Genomic DNA, 21,472 nt, shown 5'->3' with positions numbered 1-21,472 from the left:
TCATAGTTCAGATAGTTAACATGGTTTTTCCACTCTAAGTCATTTAGACCTAGTTCTTCTGTAGAACTGGGAAAGCTACCAAGACACATCCTTTTATACAGGGTATAAGGGAAAATATGCTACATTGCCGTGTGAGTAAGGGTTCTCCAGAGAAACAGAATCAATGGAGGGGGATGGGGGTAGAAGAGAGACAGAGACAGAATGATAAAGTGGAAATACACGCACAGACAGACACACACAGACACACACAGACACACACAGACACACACATATAGAGTTTCATTCTAGGGTATCGGCTCGCGTGATTATGGAGGCTGAAAAGTCACTCAATTTGCCATCTGCACCTGGGGACCCAGGGTTACTGGTGATGTAGTTGAAAGACGCATGAGTCAGAGGATCAATGGTGTAGATTAAAAGCTGAGTTGCAGGGTCTGAAAACCAGGCATGCCAAGGGCTTGTTCCAACTAAGTCCCACAGAGAGGGAATTCAACCTTCCTCTGCCTTTGTGTTCGCTTCAGGCCTTCAAAAGATTGAGAACACCTTCCCACGTTGAGGAAGGCCATCTGTTCATCTGTTTTACTCAGCTCACTAATTCAAATGCTAATCTCCTCCTGAAACACCTCCACAGACACACCCAGAAATCACACTTTACCAGCTGCCTGGGCAATCCTGGTCAAGCTGACACACAAAAGTAACCTTCACAACCACCCAACCCAAGAGTTAGGGATTGACATATACATTCTATTGTATTTAAATAGGTGAGCAACAAGGGCCTACTATATAGCACAGGGAATTAAACTCAATACTCTGCAATAATCTAAATGGGAAAAGAATCTGAGAAAGAATAGATTGTAAGTATATGTATATCTGACTCACGGTGCTGTACATCTGAAACTAACACAACATTGTTAATCAATTATGCTCTAATATAGAATAAAATTTAAAGGCTGCTCTCTCCTTTTGAGATGGCCCACATTCTGTCTGTGGAGTAGTTCTCTCTAAAGAAATCCATTTCTTAAAAGAAAAATAGATCAAAATCTTAAAAAATCTACGATTACCCAGCCATGAAGCTGCCTTCTCTTTAGAACTTGACCGCAGTCCCATGTTACTGTTCAACCAGTCACTGTGCTATGGTATATAGTTAACTTTTTATAGTTCCCATGGCTATGTGTATACCTCTTGTCCTGGTGTAGAATTATATCTGTTTTTCACTCTGTCTCCCTCTTTAATTAGTATAATACCACCTGCCTTAGGCTGTTCCATGAATTTAGCCTACTGTGTTTTAGACAGGGCTCTTTTGTCACTCCTGAGGGGTCCACAAAGTTGTAAGACACATAGTTGGGTCCTTGGAGAACCAAAGGAATCTGGTAAGAAACCAATGGAGTACTTCTGTATATCAAGTTATTCACATTTGTCACTCTAGCTAACACTTGTTGAGCATGTACTCTGTGACAAACACCAGAACCAAGGGTTTCCCATGTAATAGTAATTAAAGGAAAGATATTATTATCCCCATTTTTTAGAAAAGGAAATTAAGACTTAGAGAATAAAGCAACTTGTTTAAAGTCACATAGCTTCAGTGACATTTCAGTGTTTAGGATTTGAAACTAGTTCTGTCTAAATTGACAGTGTTATGCTTTTGACAAGAGAAATATTCTGTGTTATTATTATCAATACATTTGGGAAACAGTGGCCTCAGTGCTGTAAGAGAGCAAATATCTCAGTAAATCCCTCTGAAATTGAAAATTGTTCAGTTGTGTCCGACTCTTTGTGACCCTATGGACTATAGTCCATGGAATTCTCCAGGCCAGAATACTGGAGTGGTAACTGTTCCCTTCTCAAGGGGATCTTCCCAACCCAGGGATCGAACCCATGTCTCCTGCATTGCAGGCTAATCCTCTGCCAGCTGAGCCACCAGGGAAACCCAAGAATACTGGCGTGGGTAGCCTATCCCTTCTCCAGGGGATCTTCCTGACCCAGGAATCAAACCGGGGTCTCCTGCATTGCAGGCAGATTCTTTACCAGCTGAGCTATCAGGGAAACCTGAGGATGGTCAGATGCTACCTCTTAAAAACTTAGTGTCCTTCCTCAGATTGGTTTTAGGCATTCTTTTAACTCTATCTCATATTCTTAAGCATATTGCCTGTAAATGTATTCAGTTTTAGGTTGACTGTCCTTGTTCTATATTTCCTTTGAAGGTTATGACACCAGTTTGATGTGGGGGAGTGCTTTGCTTTCATGTCTCTGCAACATAAGATTAAAGGGATGGCTGAGGTTTCCTTTTTCCTGTGGAAAATTCTTAAGGAGATGGGAATATCAGACCACCTGAAATCTGTATGCAAGTCAAGAAGCAACAGTTAGAACTGGACATGGAACAACAGACTGGCTCCAAATAGGGAAAGGAGTATGTCAAGGCTGTATATTGTCACCCTGCTTATTTAACTTCTATGCAGAATAAATCATGCAAAATGCTGGGCTGGATGAAGCACAAGCTGGAATCAAGATTGCTGGGAGCAATATCAATAACCTCAGATATGTAGATGACACCACACTTATGGCAGAAAGCGAAGAAGAACTAAAGAGCCTTTTGATGAAAGCGAAAGAGGAGAGTGAAAAAGTTGGCTTAAAATGCAACATAAAAAAAACTGAGATCATGGCATCTGGTCCCATCACTTCATGGCAAATAGATGGGGAAACAATGGAAACAGTGAGAGACTTTATTTTGGGGGGCTCCAAAATCACTGCAGTTGGTGACTGCAACCTTGAAATTAAAAGACGGTTGCTCCTTGGAAGAAAAGTTATGACCAACCTAGACAGCACATTAAAAAGCAGAAGTAATGTCTAGTCAAAGCTATGGTTTTTCCAATGGTCATGTATGGATGTGAGAGTTGGACCATAAAGAAAGTGGAGAGCAGAAGAGTTGAAGCTTTTGAACTGTGGTGTTGGAGAAGACTCTTGAGAGTCCCTTGGACTGCAAGGAGATCCAACCACTCCATCCTAAAGGAAATCAGTCCTGAATATTCACTTGAAGGACTGATATTGAAGCTGAAATTCCAATCCTTTGGCCACCTGATGCAAAGAACTGACTCACTGGAAAAGACCCTGATACTGGGAAAGATTGAAGGTGGGAGGAGAAGGGGACGGCAGAGGATGTGATGGTTGGATGGCATCACCGACTCCATGTACATGAGTTTGATAAGCTTCGGGCATTGGTGATGGACAGGGAAGCCTGGCATGCTGCTGTCCATGGGGTTGCAAAGAGTCTGACATGACTTAGCAACTGAACTGAGCTGAGTTTTCCTTAAGCAATTGCTGCATGACCTGCCCTGGCCTTCAGCCCCATAAAGGATGTAAACTGGGGTGAATCTGGTTATTATTCCCAGGGTGACTTGAGAGTTTTATACATACTGGAAGAGAAAGATAAAACATGATAAATCTTTGCTAACCTCAAGATCTCTTCCTTTTCTTTAGGAATTGCATGAGAATCACATGTGAAACTAAGGAAGGTCACACTGAGTACTGCACCAGTTAAAATGTGTTGGTTTTACTGTATTCATTAAAAAAAATTGAATATGGGGGGAAAACTGGATTTCTGTAAAAGATTTTTCCAAAAAGGTTCAAATAGCTGTATAAAAGCGCTAGATTAATTGTCCTCCTATTTCAATGAAATGATTCTCTGAAAAATGTGCATCTTGTTTTGTTTACGAAAATCTCTAGTATATTTTGTTTGGCTTTTTCTACCCACTCCACTCAGCAAGTTGGTTTTTACACAAATGTTTTATACCTGCTATATTATTGGACCATCAGCTGTCTCTGACACATTGTTTTTTTCTCTCTGGGTTTTATTGACTTGTTATTTTTAAAGTTGTCTATCAGTGAGTTGCCCATTTAATTATTTATAGAGGTATTCATGTTAGCATGTGAAGTAAGGGCCATTTATTGTCCTTTAAAGTATCACCACTGCCTTACTTGCTGCTGTGCTGAGCTGTCACTTTAGTTGTGTTTGACTCTGTGACGCTATGGACTGTAGCCCGCCAAGCTCCTCTGTCCGTGGGATTCTCCTGGCAAGATACTGGAGTGGGTTGCTGTGCCCTCCTGCAGGGAGTCTTCTTCACCCAGGGATTGAACCCATGTCTCTTATGTGCCCTGCATTGGCAAGTGGGTGCTTTACCACTAGCGTCCTGCTTGGTAAATAGGCACAATTCCTGGTTGTATATGTCAATAATATGTATTTCATACATAGCTATCAGTTCTGCATGACTGATTGCAATCTGATATGGAGATTGGTCAGGACAAAATGAAACAATACCAGAGAGCTTGGGTATGAGACACAGAGAGGAAAGCATGATATTACAAGCTGGAGAAAGGAAAAGGAGTTACATTGAATCTGAGAAAAGCAAGTACTATAAATTCAAAGGATCACACTGATATCAGAGTCAAGTGATGGTGACATCAAAGGTATCATAGGAAGCTCTACTGTGGACCTGGAGGAGAAACCTGGAGGTGGTAATGTAATCAGAATAAGAGGCCAGGAAATAGGATTTAACAAAACAGGAATACAGAAACCAGAAAGTCTCAGAGCGCAATAACATTTGATGAGTCCACGCAGATGTCTTGCATGGATATAACTCCTCATCTTTGGAAAACAGTAGACTCTGAAAGCTGGGTGGTATTGGGTTGGCCAAAAGTTCATTCAGGCTTTTCTGTAACAAACTCAATACTTCCCAGTCTAGAGAAAGGTGTGGCATTGAGGATTTTTGTAAATCATTTAAATAAGGAGGAAGGTTAAGTAATGCTGGGTGTTGACTTCTTGACTGGTATATATTGAGGAATAATAATATAACATTGGTAACTGGTAAAGTTCACTTGGGAATTATGGCATTAAATAAATATCAAATGCATTTTTGGTGCCAGATACTGGCTAAACTGTCTATGATCAGAGTTTCAGTTATAAATATTTGCTTATCTTTTAAATAGTAATATTGGTCTTTGTTTTTTGATAATCTAAAATGTATCTCTGCAGTAGATAAAGAGGAAAGCATGAAATTACTATAGAATTTCCAGTCTGAGGCCTGTAGTCTAATGAAAACAAGCAGTCCATTTTCCCTATAGAACCCATTCTTAATCAACACACATTATTCTTGCTGTGTCAGAACTCTCCAATTTTGATGGCCAGGTAAGTTACCAACCACTTGATGAGGTCAGCAATATGATTCGTGGGTGCAAAACTGACTATTTTTGGAAAAACCAGGTGCTGGTTTATGCAAATTGGCTGATGATAGACACAGCAGCTGGCCTAGAAAGGCAGACTTGGGAACACTACATGTGGATCTTTCCATAAATACGAATCGCTCTTGAAAAATGTATGTGGCTTATTGGATGTGGATGTCTTCTTTCCCATCAGGAATGAATGTTTCCAATCATCAATGTCAAAAGACTAAATTTTACCATTAATCTTGGAAATCTCATAGAGCAGGGCTTTGAAAGAGATATCTGTGTTTACTTTTTAAAAAAGAGATTTTTGAAACTCTGGCGAGAGTCTTGAATAATAATTTGTATAAACTGGGATGCATTCGTGGAAAAAGAAGCTATTGGGAAAACTACTGGGATTCTGGGATACTGAGATAATCCCAGTATTATGATATTAGATTAGTAAACTTACATTTCATTTCTCCCTCTCCCTCTGATTGAATTTACTGGGTTGACCTTATATGGGTCTTTTAATGTCTTTGTACCTCAATTCTTCCTTGTGAGCATGTAAATTAAGTTGACACAGTACAAATAAAAGTTTATGTCTCATCCCTAGAACTTTAGGTATTTCATATAAACTAATGACACTGTCTATCTTCCAAATGAATTCATAAGCCAGTGAAGTTTCATAAAAATCAGACATGAAAATGGCATACCCTGTTTATTCCTTGTTTGAAACAGAAATAACAGAATTCATTCAAATACTTAATAAATGAATAAATAAATCAATTATTTTATTAATAAATAACTTTATTCATTAATTTATTAAATAATCTATTAAAATAAATTTATTAAATTAAATAATAATAAATAATAAAATGATTAATAAATAAATTTATTAAAATATTTACTAAATTTTATTTTAATAAATAAATTTATTAAAATTTTAAATAATAATAAAATAATTTAATAAATAAATTTATTAAAATAAAATAATTTATTAATAAATAAATAAAATAAATTTAAATTATGGAATTTTCTGTTCATTGTCATTTCCCTCATGTCAGTTTTGGAAAATTGACATGTTCCAGTTTTCTTGAGCAAAATAGAATTACTCCTTTCAAATTATTTTTCAAGAATCATTTGAATTTGCTCATTGTATTTCACTCTAAATTAATCATGTGTTTTTAAATAGGTCCTCCTAAATATTTTGGGCTTTCCTGGTGGCTCAGTTGATAAAGAATCTGCCTGCAATGCAGGAGATCACCTGCAATGAAAGAGGCCTGGGTTTGATCCCTAGGTCAGGAAGATCCCCTGGAGAAGGACATGGCAACACACTCCAGTATTCTTGCTTGGGAAATCCAATGGACAGAGGAGCCTGGAAGGCTACAGTCCATGGGGTCGCAAGAGTTGGACACGACTTAGCGATTAACCATCACCACCTAAATATTTTATAAACAAATTTTGTCTTTTAGATTGAGTCTGTGGTGTTTTAGAGTAATGATTTGGCTCTGAGATCACTCTCTAAAATTTAAACTAAGAGTATAGTATTTCTCAAGAATCATCCTTGATAAAATTAATAATAAAATGTTTTATGGACTTATCTTCATTTGTCATTAAAATTTACTAACATATTTGGTACAATTTTAATAGTGTTAAAATTTTACTAACATGATTTACTAATTCAGCATCTCTTGTTAATTTAAGGACAAGGAGATTGGAAGCTTCCTATTTGTTATGTCTTATTTCTGTAGTTGCCGTAGGCTGGAAGAGATGGTCTGTGAAACACAGGGGCTGGATGCAAAGTGACCTGCAGCAAATACCTCTAATAATGCAGTGGTCCAGACAGGTTACTAATGCTGAGATACTTAAATCAGAGTTTGCTGTTCAATTTATCTCCAAAGTTAGACTGTATTTTATGCTAGTCATGAGCTTCACTAGTGCTTCTTTTGTATCTAAGCCTCACAAACTGCTTCAGTGTGATTCTTCCAAAGTGCAATGTGTTTTAAATAAGAAAACCATGTGTAGCTTAAATTAGATGAAAAACAAGCTTATTCCTTTTGGTGGTATGAATCTGATACTCTATTATTGAGTTGGGTTATGTTTGAGTCTTAGTCATATGGCTCATGGTGAGAACTCACCTCAAGATCTCCAATTTACAGGGCTTAAAATCCATCCTTTTGAGACAGTCTGAGACCTGGGACTCTTTGCTGCAGTGCTTGCACCTAGATACGCCTCTTCTCGAGCAATGAAATATAAAAAACCGTATGGGACCAAAAATGCATGCATGTGCATTTGGGGCAAATTCTGGACCCCAAAGATACAAAGAGATCAAACAATCCAACTACCACTTTTGAAGAGCCTGTAGCAAAAATTGGGTGCTGGAGAAAAAGCAGGGTGCTGTTCATGCTCCCTGGAAACAACCCCTCTTAAGGGTTGGGCAGACCACCTAAGCCATCCCTCCAGCCTGACCCCTGGACATAGTCCTATCCTTACCCCATATAAGGAACAAGTTGCCCCCTCTTGGGGAGTGAGTGAGCAAGGGAACTTGTTGGTTGTTCTTACCCTCCAGTGCCGCAGTAGAGGCCCTAATAAAGCCTTGCCTGAATTTCTTGTCTGGCCTCTGATCAATTTCTATTGATTGGGGAAGGCCAAAAACCCTTTATCCTAAAGCTTTTCTCTGCCCTGAAACCACACTTTTATTATAAACAGGTGCCAGAGATGCTTTCTGCTTCCTGTGTTTTCTTTCCTTGATGTGTTAATACTCTCCTCTTTTCCTCCTTTCTGAGTCTCTCTTGTTCCATCTCTGGGTCTCTCTGTCCATTGGTCTAGGTCTTTTTCTCAATTTGTGATGGGCTGCAGGAATCAGCACCTCTCTTCTGCCTGCTACCCATTCTGACCCATGTGTCTACCAGAGGGCTGGGTAATTGCTATTATATATTTGGAAAGAAATTCAGAGGGTAGTTTTTAAATTTTTTCTTGAAGTGGACCATTTTAAAAATCTTTACTGAATTTGTTAAAATATTGGACCTGTTCTGGCTTTTTGGCCACGAGGCATGTGGGATCTGAACCTGAACCTTCAGAATTGGAAGGTGAAGTGTTAACCACTGGACTGCCTGGGAAGTCTCAATTTTTTACTTTTCATTTGCTGTTTTATGTTATATGAATTTTATTGTTTGGAGTTGAACATTTTGACTAGGGGGCTTTCCAGTTGGTGCTAGTGGTAAAGAACCTGCCTGCCAAAGCAGGAGACATAAGAGATGCAGGTTCAATCCCTGGGTCGGGAAGAGCCCCTGGAAAAGGAAATGGCAACCCATTCCAGTATGCTTGCCTGGAGAATCCCATGGACAGAGGAGCCTGGGCACCTACAGTCCATGGGGTCACAAAGAGTTGGACCCAACTGAAGTGACTGAGTGTGCAGCATGCATTTTGATTACAATGTATACAAATAAAGTAGGAAAGATATTTCAGTTTACATGATGGGGATGAACACATGAACTTTCTGTGACACTGGATGTCTTTAACACTATTGTAGTCTACACTTAAAGAAACAGGGCAGGAATATCACCATCATGTTTAATACCTACATATTAGGTGCTCATTTGTGAGGTACGAGAACTTGTGTAACACAGGTCCCCACTCTCTAAGAATTTACAGTCTGGTTGATTAAAAAAAGACAAAAAGCTTCACGACAGTTAGAGAATTTGTACATTTTAACTTGGAACTTCCCCACTTTCTTGACTGTTGCTCCTGATATTCTCAATGTTGGTAGAAAATCCTACAAAAACATAATGATTAGCTCCATTACAAATCTGTGAATTCCTACTTTGTCTGTGAATCCTTTTTCCTATTTCTCACAAAAGCTGCCTCATATTCCTCCTTCCCCCTTCTTCCCCACACATTGGTTCATGAGTTAAAAACCAGCTCTATTGAAATAAACTCTTTCTCTCTGTATATGTATGTATATGTATATTAATGCACACAACTTGAATTTGGAGAAAAGCGTACACCTATGAAACCACCACCACAATTTATGCCATAAACATATTAATCACCTATTAATCACCTCCAAACTTTAATCCTATTTTATTTACTTTTTATTAATTAGTATTCTTTTGTGAAATATTCCTGGGTACATAATCTTTGTTTCCATGGTTTCCTGAGACTGGATTTGTTCATTTCCATCCTAATGACCTGGGTTTGCTCTGTGTCTGCATTTGGTCACCATCAGCTTGTTTCACTTGGGTCGTATTAAGGCGTGTGTTCTTTCATTCTGACCCCAATCACTCTTTGTGCTCTGTTCCAGCCTCTGTATCTGTCTTGCAGTTTTGTTGTCTTTCCATGATCTTGGCTCTGTTTGATAAGACTTTTCCTTTTGGTCTTGGATGTGCTTTCCTTGAAAGTCTGTCTGTCCTGGGTAATAACTGCCCACTGACTTGTTTGCATTCCAGTCCTGCCCAACTCTTCAGCTGTCACATCGCTCTCTTCACACACAATTTCCTGCACATGCAACATATGATCTTTCATCTATTGGCTTCTACCTGCATCTCCATCTGCTCTCCAAATGCACCATTTTTTTCTGCAATATTTCACTGTTTATTGTCATCCCAGCAAGTCTGTTTTCTGGCACCACTTGAGAGAGCCAAACACGATGTGGGCATTCTCATCTGAGGCAAAAGGGAAAACAACACAAAGGCAAAACAAAGTAATGAAAAAAATACATGAAAAGAATTCTTCAACAAATATGAAAAACCAAACATACAGAGAAAACTGTAAGATACCTAGGTAGTCAGGTGATGCTACTGAGAATAAAACATCAATTTCAGTTATCAAACTGATTGTTGTTGTTCAGTCACTAAGTCATGTCCGGCTCTTTGTGACCCCATGAACTGCAGCATGCCAGGCTTCCCTGTCCTTCCCTGTCCTTCACTATCTCCCGGAGCTTGCTCAAACTCATGTCCATTGAGTCAGTGATCAACCATCCAACCAGTGAGTCAGCCATCCAACCATCTCATCCTCTGTTGGCCCCTTCTCTTGTCCTCAATCTTTCCCAGCATGAGGTTATTTTCTAATGAATCAGGTCTTCACATCAGGTGGCCAAAGTATTGGAGCTTCACCTTCAGCAACAGTCCTTCCAATGAATATTCAGGGTTGATTTTCTTTAGGATTGACTGGTTTGTATGCTCTACAAAACTTTCAAATGATAAATCCCAGTGTCAGTGATCTGTGATAGTTTTAATGGTACCTGGATGTTTGTTGAGCAGGTAGGTAAGCATACAGACACAGAAATGACTGTCACGAAGGAAGAAGTTTCTGCTATACTCATAATCCACTGGACACAGGAGGCCTGGCTGCCATACAAGGCACAGAGGGAAGCACCAGGGCAAGGTGAGCAGACAGAAAGGAGCTGTGGGGTAGAAGACTTTACTGTGGTTTTCTTGGGAAGGAACAGACAAGATAAGCAAGCTAAGCAGTTTTGGAGATGGACACTTTGAATAATTTTGGCGGGCTCAGGGCTGCTCGAGTGAACCCTAGTTGTCCAGTAACTGGTCTTGGGGTGATTAGGGTAGGGGGATAGCATTCCCACACAGCAAGAGCCTCATAAAATCAGGCAGAACGGGAGATGACTCACACTGATTTGTTTTCATATTAAAGACATGCTCCCAGGCAACTTTTTAGTCTCTCTAGGAATTAGATAACCTGGAATTAGTGACTCCTCCCCATCAGCAAGGCCCCAGATGCTAGAACATCAAGAATACAGAAAATAAGAAAATACGGCCAACACAATGAATGCGGATGACCTTGTATACATACTGTAAACAATTATTTTCTCTCTTGGATCATTAACTTTCTCTCTATGGAGGAAAAAAAGAACTTAGAATTGCTAGAAGAGTCTTGCAAGAAAAGTTAGAGGACTTTCACCATCTGATTTCTACAATTACTGTAAAGCTACAGTAATAGAGACAGAGAGGAACTGACATGAGGATAGACAAAGAGATCAATGAAACAGAATGGACAGGCCACAAACAGACACCCAGACATCAATTGCTTTTTGAAACTTGCCAGCTCAATTTAACTTAATGGACAAAGAAATTCTTTTCAACAAATGGGGCTGAAATAACTGGTAAATAATCTGGGGAAAAAGTAAACCTTGACACTCGCCTCACACTTCGCACAATGCACTCAAAATTAACTTGAGCGAAGCATGAACCTAACTTAAAAACTAGTTATAGTTTCTAGAGGAAATAAAAACTTCTACCATACAAATGAAAACTTTTACAATATCTTCATGATCTCGGGGTAGGCAAAAATTTCTTAGAGAGGGGAATGAATCCAGTAGCTATAATAGAAAGAAAATGAAGAACTTTATTTCACTGAAATAAATATATAAAGAACAGTAGCTCAATAACAGCCCAACACAAAAAAGCAAAGCTCTTGAGCAGATACCTCACTAGAGAGGTTACAGAATGAGTTACCAAGGAAATGCAAATTAAGCCCACAATGAATTCATGTGTTGCTGCTAAGTCGCTTCAGTCGTGTCTGACTCTGTGTGACCCCATAGACGGCAGCCCACCAGGCTCCCCCGTCCCTGGGATTCTCCAGGCAAGAACACTGGAGTGGGTTGCCATTTCCTTCTCCAATGCATGAAAGTGAAAAGTGAAAGTGAAGTCGCTCAGTCATATCCGACTCTTCGCCACCCCATTGACTGCAGCCTACCAGGCTCCTGAGTCCATAGGATTTTCCAGGCAAGAGTACTGGAGTGGGGTGCCATTGCCTTCTCTGGAATTCATGTGTTACTCCCACTGAAATGGCTGAAACTAAGAAGACTGGTAGCACCAAATAATAGTGATGAGGAGCTCTCTCTTTGGAGATATGTGACTGTTGGTTTGAAAACTTCGGAGTTTGCCAGGTGAAATTCAAAGCTGGCCCCTGGACACAGAAGTCAGGGAGAGACTGAGGGAAAAGGCAGAACCCTCCAGATTGGTAGACAGTAAAGTAACTTTAACAAACAAGGAGACCTACATAAGATGTTGTCTTAGACTCTGTGAGATGAGTAGATCCCTGGAATCTTTTTTGTTTTTAATTAACTAACCATTTTTGGGCTTTCTCTAGTTTCAGGAGCAGGGGCTACTCTTTGTTGCGGTGCACGAGCTTCTCATGGTGGTGGCTTCTCTCGCAGTGGAGCAATGGCTCTAGGCTTTGTAGTTGCGGCTCTTGGGCTCCAGAGCACAGGCTCAATGGTTGCGGCAGGCAGGCTCCACAGTCATGGCACGTGGGCTTTGTCGCTTCAAGGCATGTGGAATCTTCCTGGACTAGGGATAGAACCTGTGTCCCCTGCATTTGCAGGTGGATTCTTATCCATTGGACCACTAAGGAAGTCCTCCTCGAAGTCTCAAAGTTTATATAGAGGCCTTAACAGGGTTCTTTCATGTATTTGGTCTGGCAATACGTTATTATCTCAAGGCTGCACCCTTGAAGTGTCTCCTAGTATGGGAACAGTGGCAGAGCCTGTGTTCCAAGGTTGGGAGGAGATGACGGGTATTGGTCATGTCCTCTCAATGACCTCCTCCAACAGGTAGTTTTATATAAAATTAAGCATAGATTTTTAAAATGGCATTTTACAACCTGGTAATTCTACTTCTAAGTATTAATATTTACCCAAGATATTGAAAGCACATGTCCACAAATACCTGCATAAGAATGTTCAAATCAGCATTATACATAATAGTCTAAAACTAGAAACAACCCAAATGTTCATCCACAGGAAGACAGATACTTAGACTGCAGTCCACTCACACAATGTATTATGAACCAGCAACAAAAAGAAATAAACTACTGATGCGTGTAAAAGCATGAGCAAATCTCAAAACTCTTGTGTTCATCAAGAGAAGCCAAACAAAAAGATTACATAGTGCTTGGAAGTGACACACGTCAATTCTGCCCCTAATCAATTGGTAAAAGCAAAAACGGCTCCATCTGTATCCAACAAGGCAGAGGATGTATAATTATTCTATGGGGGGAGAATTGAAAATTTGAGAAATAATTCAATTTAATACACTTAGATTATAGTATGGGAACAATCTCCACAGTACAGAAATTCTCGCTTTGTGTTTTGATTTCTTTTTTTGCCATGTTTTAATTTATCTTTTGACTAGGTTTTGGCAATGCAGACTGAAAATATAGTTGTTTTGTTCTTGGTCTTATACTTAAGTGGAATTAATACTCAGTGCTGTTCCTTTTGCAGTGTGATTGTTGGGTAGTGGTTTAGTCACAGTCATGTCCAGCTCTTGTGACCCTATGGACAGAGGAGTCTGGCATGGAATTCTCCAGGCAAGAATACTGGACTGGGTTGCCATTTCCTTCTCCAGGGGATCTTCCCAAACCAGGGATTGAACCTGGGTCTCCTGCATTTTAGACAGATTCTTTACCAACTGAGCTACAAGAGGTAACTTTTCTATTCATTACTTGGCTGAAGTTTATCTTCTAGTAGGTTTAAGCAAATTTTGTTCTCTGGGTTTTAAAATATTGAAAAGTATTTTTCAGTTGTCTTTATACTTGAATGACAGTTTGGCTGTGTACAAAATTCTTGAGTTGTATGTATATAAATTGGGTTGTCTTTTCTTAAAATTCTTTGTTTGAGGGTTTTGTGAGTGTTATTCTACTGTCTTCTAAGAGTAAATGTTTTTTTCTAGAGAAGTCACAGTTAGCCAGAATTCTTACTCTAGAAATCACTAGATCATTTTGCTTAGACATATTTCTCTAATTTAGTTTTAGTACAATTGAAAATGCAGATATTGATAGTGTCTCAGTGTTGTGAGGATTAAATGAGATACTACCTGCAAAACATAAATATAAATGGTTATTATTACTCTCATAATTTATTAACGTGGTTCTATTTTCTTGTGGAAATACTCCTTTCAATCATTTGCTTCTTTTATTTCTGGAACATTTCCTTAAGTTATTTTTTCCCCCAAGTTCTCTGGTTTTCTTCTTTGGTAACACTATGTATGCAAATGTTGGATCTCCTTCACCTATTTTCCTAAACTACCATTTCCTTTCTAATGTCTAAAAAATCCTTGCTCTTTTAGTTCTACTCAGTTTTTGTATAACTGTTCTCTAGTTTCTTTTTTAAAATTATTTACTTATTTGGGTGCATCTAGTCTTAGTTGCACCATGTGGGGTCATTCATTGCAGCCCACAGATGCTCTAGTTGTGGCATATGGGCTCAGTATTTGCCCACGTGGGCTTAGCTGCTCTGCAGCAAGTGGGATCTTAGCTCTCTGACCAGCGATCAGACTTATGCCCCCTGCATCGCAAGGCTGATTCTTACCACTGGACTGCACTTTATTTTCTTACTGTGTATTATTTTCTGTTGTGGTGCTTCTAATTCGGTTCTCATTCCTGTGATGACTTTTTTTTCCCCTTGCACTTCTTTGCAGATGACACCACCCTTATGGCCGAAAGTGAAGAGGAGCTAAAAAGCCTCTTGATGAAAGTGAAAGAGGAGAGTGAAAAAGTTGGCTTAAAGCTCAACATTCAGAAGACGAAGATCATGGCATCCGGTCCCATCACTTCATGGGAAATAGGAGGGAAAACAGTGGAAACAGTGTCAGACTTTATTTTTTTGGGCTCCAAAATCACTGCAGATGGTGACTGCAGCCATGAAATTAAAAGACGCTTACTCCTTGGAAGAAAAGTTATGACCAACCTAGATAGCATATTCAAAAGCAGAGACATTACTTTGCCGACTAAGGTCCATCTAGTCAAGGCTATGGTTTTTCCAGTAGCCACGTATGGATGTGAGAGTTGGACTGTGAAGAAAGCTGAGTGCTGAAGAATTGATGCTTTTGAAGTGTGGTGTTGGAGAAGACTCTTGAGAGTCCCTTGGACTGCAAGGAGATCCAACCAGTGCATTCTAAAGGAGATCAACCCTGGGATTTCTTTGGAAGGAATGATGCTAAAGCTGAAACTCCAGTACTTTGGCCACCTCATGCGAAGAGTTGACTCATTGGAAAAGACTTTGATGCTGGGAGGGATTGGGGGCAGGAGGAGAAGGTGACGACAGAGGATGAGATGGCTGGATGGCATCACTGACTCGATGGACGTGAATCTGAGTGAACTCTGGGAGTTTGTGATGGACAGGGAGGTCTGGTGTGCTGCGATTCATGGGGTCGCAAAGAGTCAGACACGACTGAGCGGCTGAACTGAACTGAACTGACCTTATTTTCCACCTTCAACTGTTATGCCATGAGTGCTCTGAATTCTAGTATCTCTGATTGGTGTTTTCATTTTAAACAGGCATTTGTTTCCTTATGCTTTTCATATAAAACACCTTGTATTTGGCTGCAGTTTTTATTTTCTCCATGTCATTGTTTCTTCAGCAACTAGTCTGCATACCATTTATTTTCCTTGTTGCTTCCCCTTTAAAAAACAGATCTTACACAGTTTTCTTTTTTCATTATTTTTTTATTTTTGAAAGGTGAATTGTTCCTGAACTGTTCCAGAATTGCTCTTTTCAGGGGAGTTTGATAAAGAGAATTCTATTTCTGCCATGGGGCTAAATACATTCTTTTTGCTTTTATTCCTTTCTAGTCAATTAAAAAATAGCACTGTAGTCTGGTTTTAATCAACCTTATCTCCCACTCAGATGGTTCCCAAATCTAGCTTGTCTGGGTGTTTCCTAAATTACCTCCACTGTCTGAGATATTTTGCACTTGATAGCAAATATAATCCAGAGAGCCTCTTACTATTAGCCTAAATATGTCATTTATCTTATTTCAAGTATGAAACAGTTCCTAAAACTATGCCAGGGCATGCCACCCACTTTATCTCACAAATGCCCTGCCCAAGGTTTGTGAGCTTTTCAGCAGCAGCTGTTCTCTCTTTGCAGTTTTCTGTATTTCCTGTCTGTCTCAATTTTTTGTCCACTTTTTTTTTGTTTTATGATTTGGAGGATTAAATTTCTCTCATTTAATCAAGAAGAAGGCAATGGCACCCCACTCCAATACTCTTGCCTGGAAACACCCACAGACGGAGGAGCCTGATGGGCTGTAGTCCATGGGGTCGCAACTGAGTGACTTCACTTTCACTTTTCACTTTCATGCATTGTAGAAGGAAATGGCAGCCCACTTCAGTGTTCTTGCCTGGAGAATCCCAGGGACGAGGGAGCCTGGTGGGCTGCCGTCTATGGGGTCGCACTGAATCGGACGCGACTGAAGCGACTTAGCAGCAGCAGCACAGCAGCAGCAGTAGTGTAATCAAAGGTGGATTTATATTTCTGTTTCTCACCTATTTATAGAAGGGGCAATGCTTCATTTATTTATGATGAAATCTGAAGTTACTCTGGGCTCATATTGCTAGATCCCAATCTGTCAAGGTGCTTTACAATGTTGTGTTAGTGTCTGCTGTGCAGCCAAAGTGAATCAGCTATGCCTACAGATATAGCCCCTTTTTAGGATTTCCTTCTCATTTAGGTCATCATAGAGTACTGAGTAGGGTTCTGTGTGCTATACAGTAGGTTCTCATTAATTATATATTTTAAATGCACAGTAGCGTATACATGTCAATTCCAATATCCCAATTCATCCCACCCACCTTCCCCCACTTGGTGTCCATGCATTTGGTCTCTATGTGTGTGTGTCTCTATTTCTGCTTTGCAAATAGGTTTATCTGTACCATTTTCCTAGATTGCACTTATATGCTTTAATATACCATAATCACTTTTTGCTCTCTGACTTACTTCTCTTTGTATGACAGTCACTAGGTCTATCCTTTGCTCCTCACCATGTGTGGATGCATATATCCAATCAATATCTATATGTGTCTTTATTTAGGAAATAAACTGAGAGGGAATGTTCTAAAATATTGGTTGTGATTCTCAATGTATGAAAGGAAACAATGAAGCCCAAACTCTTGTGAGTATACCAGAGTCTAAGAAATTTCTAACCATCCATCAGGTCACAGATACTGAAGGGGGGACTATGTAGCTATGAAAGTTGGGGTATGGAGCAGAAGTGCAGGGACAGGGAAATCAGGGATGAATTAGTGAGCAGCGTGGGAGGGATATGAGGTTGAGAAGCTCCGTTATCTTTAAACCTACATTTTTGAGCCCTGTGGGAAAGATCTGTGTGGGTGTTCTAGTGATTTAAAGACATGTGTGTCAGAAGGCACAAGTATGTCATACAGTATGTCCACTCTTCCACGTCCATTCACTCTGCCAGCCTGGAAAATTCTTACACGTTCTGTAAGGTACAGTTTGAGGATGGTCAGTTGTCTCCAGCTTGTAGGCTCCTACCATCTCCCCTCTCCACTAGGATTTCTTATTGCCCCTGTTTTTGCGTCCCTTAGCTATATATTTATTTCAGAACTTAAAATGTGTATTTAAATTATTACTTTGTTGTCTGTTTCCTCTTTCAGCTATGAATTCTTTGCAGCTGAGGATTCTATCTTATAATTCTCAGTTCCTAGTACCCAATTTGAGATATTGAATTTCTAATAAAGTTCATGTATTTCACTGAATCATGGTTTTTTAAAAAAACTTTTTATTGGAGGATAGTTGCTTTGCAATGTTGTGTTAGTTTCTGCTGTACAACAGAGTGAATCAGTTCTACACATACATATATCCCCCCTTTTTAGACTTCCTTCCCATTTAGACCCCCACAGAACACTGAGTTGATTCCCTGTGCCATACAGCAGGTCCTTATTAGCTAACTATTTTATATATAGTAGTGTGTATATGTCAATCTCAATCTCCCAATTTACCCCTTACTCCTTTCCCGCCTGGTAACCATACGTTTGTTTTCTACATTTCTTCATTTTTTAAAATTAACATTAAATGTCTGACATGATGGATGACTTAGCCTGATAATGGCTAATTCAAAAGTCCTCAGTGTATCATTTTCAAATTTGTATTAAAATTTAAAATATTTGTCTACACTCATAATTTCTTTAAGTACCCAGAAATATTTAATATAAATGTATCACAAATATTTCAGTTATAAAACATGATTCATTCATTGCAAGTCTTATTGACCATTCTGTGGAAAAATTCTAATTTTAAGGAAAGTTATAGAGAATAACTTCACAGTGTGTAAAACTTTCCTTGCTTGCCTTTCATGAATTTTTCAATTAATCTGTGGAATTTTAATTCTACTAAACCTGAACCAAAATACATTGCCTCAGGCTGTTCTAGTTTGTAGCAACAGACCCACTGTAGAGTGACTCTAAGTTATTTTCCAATGTTTTGATGATCTGTGATCTGGATATGCTGTGTATATTAGCAAAAATTATAAGTGTGATTTACTCTACTATAATAAATAAAATTTATTATTTATTAAATACATTGCTATTACCAGGCACTGTGTCAATGCCTCACACAAATTACTGACCTTGATTCCTCATTTTATTAACAAGAGAAATAAAATGGGGGGAGGCTAAACAACTTTTCTTTACTGTCTGAGTCAAGTTTCTAGCCCCACCCAACCAGCAGGTGACTGAACAAGGTATCACCAAAGCTTGCACTCTTAACCATTGGGCTATTATACCATCTTAAGATGGTATGGATAGATAAATGAAAAATAGCTACCGAATCTGACTTAAACAGATAAAAAATTGTTCTGAGTATAACTCAGCCATTAAAAAGAATACATTTGAATCAGTTCTAATGAGATGGATGAAACTGGAGCTGATTATACAGAGTGAAGTAAGCCAGAAAGAAAAACACCAATAACACCAATGTGTTAGTAATACCAATATACTAACACATCTATATGGAATTTAGAAAGATGGTAATGATAACCCTGTATGTGAGACAGCAAAAGAGACACAGATGTATAGAATGGAATTTTGGACTCTGAGGGAGAGGGAGAGGGTGGGATGATTTGGGAGAATGGCATTGAAACATGTATACTATCATGTAAGAAAAGAATCACCAGTCTATGTTCGATACAGGATACAGGATGCTTGGGGCTGGTGCACGGGGATGATCCAGAGAGATGATATGGGGTGGGAGGTGGGAGAGGGGTTCAGGATTGGGAACTCATGTACACCCATGGCGGATTCATGTCAATGTATGGCAAAACCAATACAGTATTGTAAAGTAAAATAAAGTAAAAATTAAAATTAAAAAAAATTGTTCTGCAATGCTTCTGGTTTTGCTTAAACAGACTCAGAGTCAGGTCTAGAGATTTCTTGGCGAATGATACAACTTCACAGGATTTTTCAATTACTGTGCAGAGCCATAAGGAGCCAGCCTCAAACTCATCTGACTTGTGTGCTTGAAATTGCAGTCCCTTGTGAAATGGCTGAGGATGTTTTAAAAATTGGAAAAAGCTTCCGAAGTATGGCTTTCCATGACCTCTTCTGCCTCTGTCAGAAAGATGATGTGAGGCTGGGGAGAACAGGAAGAAGACCATCTCATAGTAACAAGGTTATGTGGCTGAAACAGAGTGTGTGTCTGTGTGTGTGCACGTGTGTGTTCATGTGCATGTGCATTGAAAGTCTCTCATTCTAATTAAAAAATAAAACAAACACTCAAAGATGTTTAGTTCAAAATCAAAAAGTAAGGCATGAATTTGAAAGGGCATTTTTCTCTCTTCTGTTTTGTGGATGCTTGCTAAGTTGCTTCAGTCATATCTGGCTCTTTGTGACCTTATGGACTGTAGCCCACCAGGCTCCTCTGTCCAAGGGATTCTCCAGGCAAGCATACTAGAATGGGTTGCCATGCCCTCCTCCAGGGGACCTTCCTGACCCAGAGATGCAACCCAAGTCTCTTACGTCTCCTGTATGGGCAGGTGGGGTCTTTAACACTTCATGCCACCTGGGAAACCCCTTTTGCTTTCTTTTGTGCACGTGAGCTAACTCACTTCAGTTGTGTCCGACTCTTTGTGACCTCATGAACTGTAGCCCGCCAGGCTCCTCTGTCCATGTAATTCTCCAGGCAAGCATACTGGAATGGATTGCCACGTCCCTCTCCAGGGGATCTTCCGGGAGAGGGGATCTTCCTGACCCAGGGATCAAACCCTGTCTCAGGCATCTCCTGAATTGGCAGGTGGGTTCTTTACCACTGTCACCACATGGAATGACAGTAAATAGAAAATATCAGAGTTAGAAGTGTTTGTGGATGAAGATATTGGCTCATGGATTTATATTTGTAGTAAAAATTAACACTATTTCTGTTGGTTAACACAAGGAAGAACAGATGGAATGGCCTGGGAGAGGGCTTCCCCACACCTTCCCTACCCAGCCCTTCCCTACACAGTTCTTCTATCTGGCTGTTTCTGAGTTTTGTCCTTTTATAATAAACCAGTGATCTAGTAAGTGAAAAAAGTTAAAGCTATGTCTAATGACCAAAGTGATTTTTAAAACTTGGAAACAAGAATCTAAACACTCAAATCCCCCAAAGTTAATTTGAACACATGGATATGACTTTTCAGAATTTTATACACTACATCTGAAATATAATTTTTTGATATGAGGCCATAAGGTAAGAAACCAATGAGATAAATTTTTTTTTGAAAATATAGCAAGCTGCTGCTAAGTCGCTTCAGTCGTGTCCAACTCTGTGTGACCCCAGAGATGGCAGCCCACCAGGCTCCCCTATCCCTGTGATTCTCCAGGCATATACGTGCTTAAAAACAAAATGAACTAATATCTGGCCTATAATTGAATGACTCTATATATACTTTTTTTTCCTTCTTTTTACTCTATAAATTTATGTTGTTTTTAAACAGAAAAGAGATGGAGAGAGAATGAAGGGGCTGGAGGAATTAGGACACTTGGCTATTTTAAAAAATCTTTTAAAACTTTACTTTTAGAGCAGTTTTAGATTCACAGCAAAATTAAGAGGAAGGTACAGAAATTTCTGATATACCCTTGACCCTCACACATGCACAGCCACCATAATTATCGACATCCCTCGCCAGATGGGACGTTTGTTACAATGGAATCTACACTGACATATCGTTATCACACAGAATGCATAGTATATCATAGGTTTCATTCTTGGTGTTATACAATCTATCCATCCATCCTAAGTCACTTTGGTGGTGTCTGACTCTTTGCCATCTATGGTTTGGGACAAATGTATAAAGAAATGTATAACCTATCATTACAGAGTTTTCCCACTGCCCTAAAAATCCTCTGGGAAGAATGGATAAAGAAGATGTGGTATGTATATACAATGGGGTATAACTCAGCCATTGAAATGAATGAAATACTGCCATTTGCAGCAACGTGGATGGATCTAGAAAGTGTCATACCGAATGAAATAAGTCAGGCAGGG

This window comes from Capra hircus, chromosome 17 (genome assembly GCF_001704415.2).
Source record: "Capra hircus breed San Clemente chromosome 17, ASM170441v1, whole genome shotgun sequence".
Classification (NCBI taxonomy): domain Eukaryota; kingdom Metazoa; phylum Chordata; class Mammalia; order Artiodactyla; family Bovidae; genus Capra; species Capra hircus.
This window is presented reverse-complemented; position numbering follows the sequence as displayed.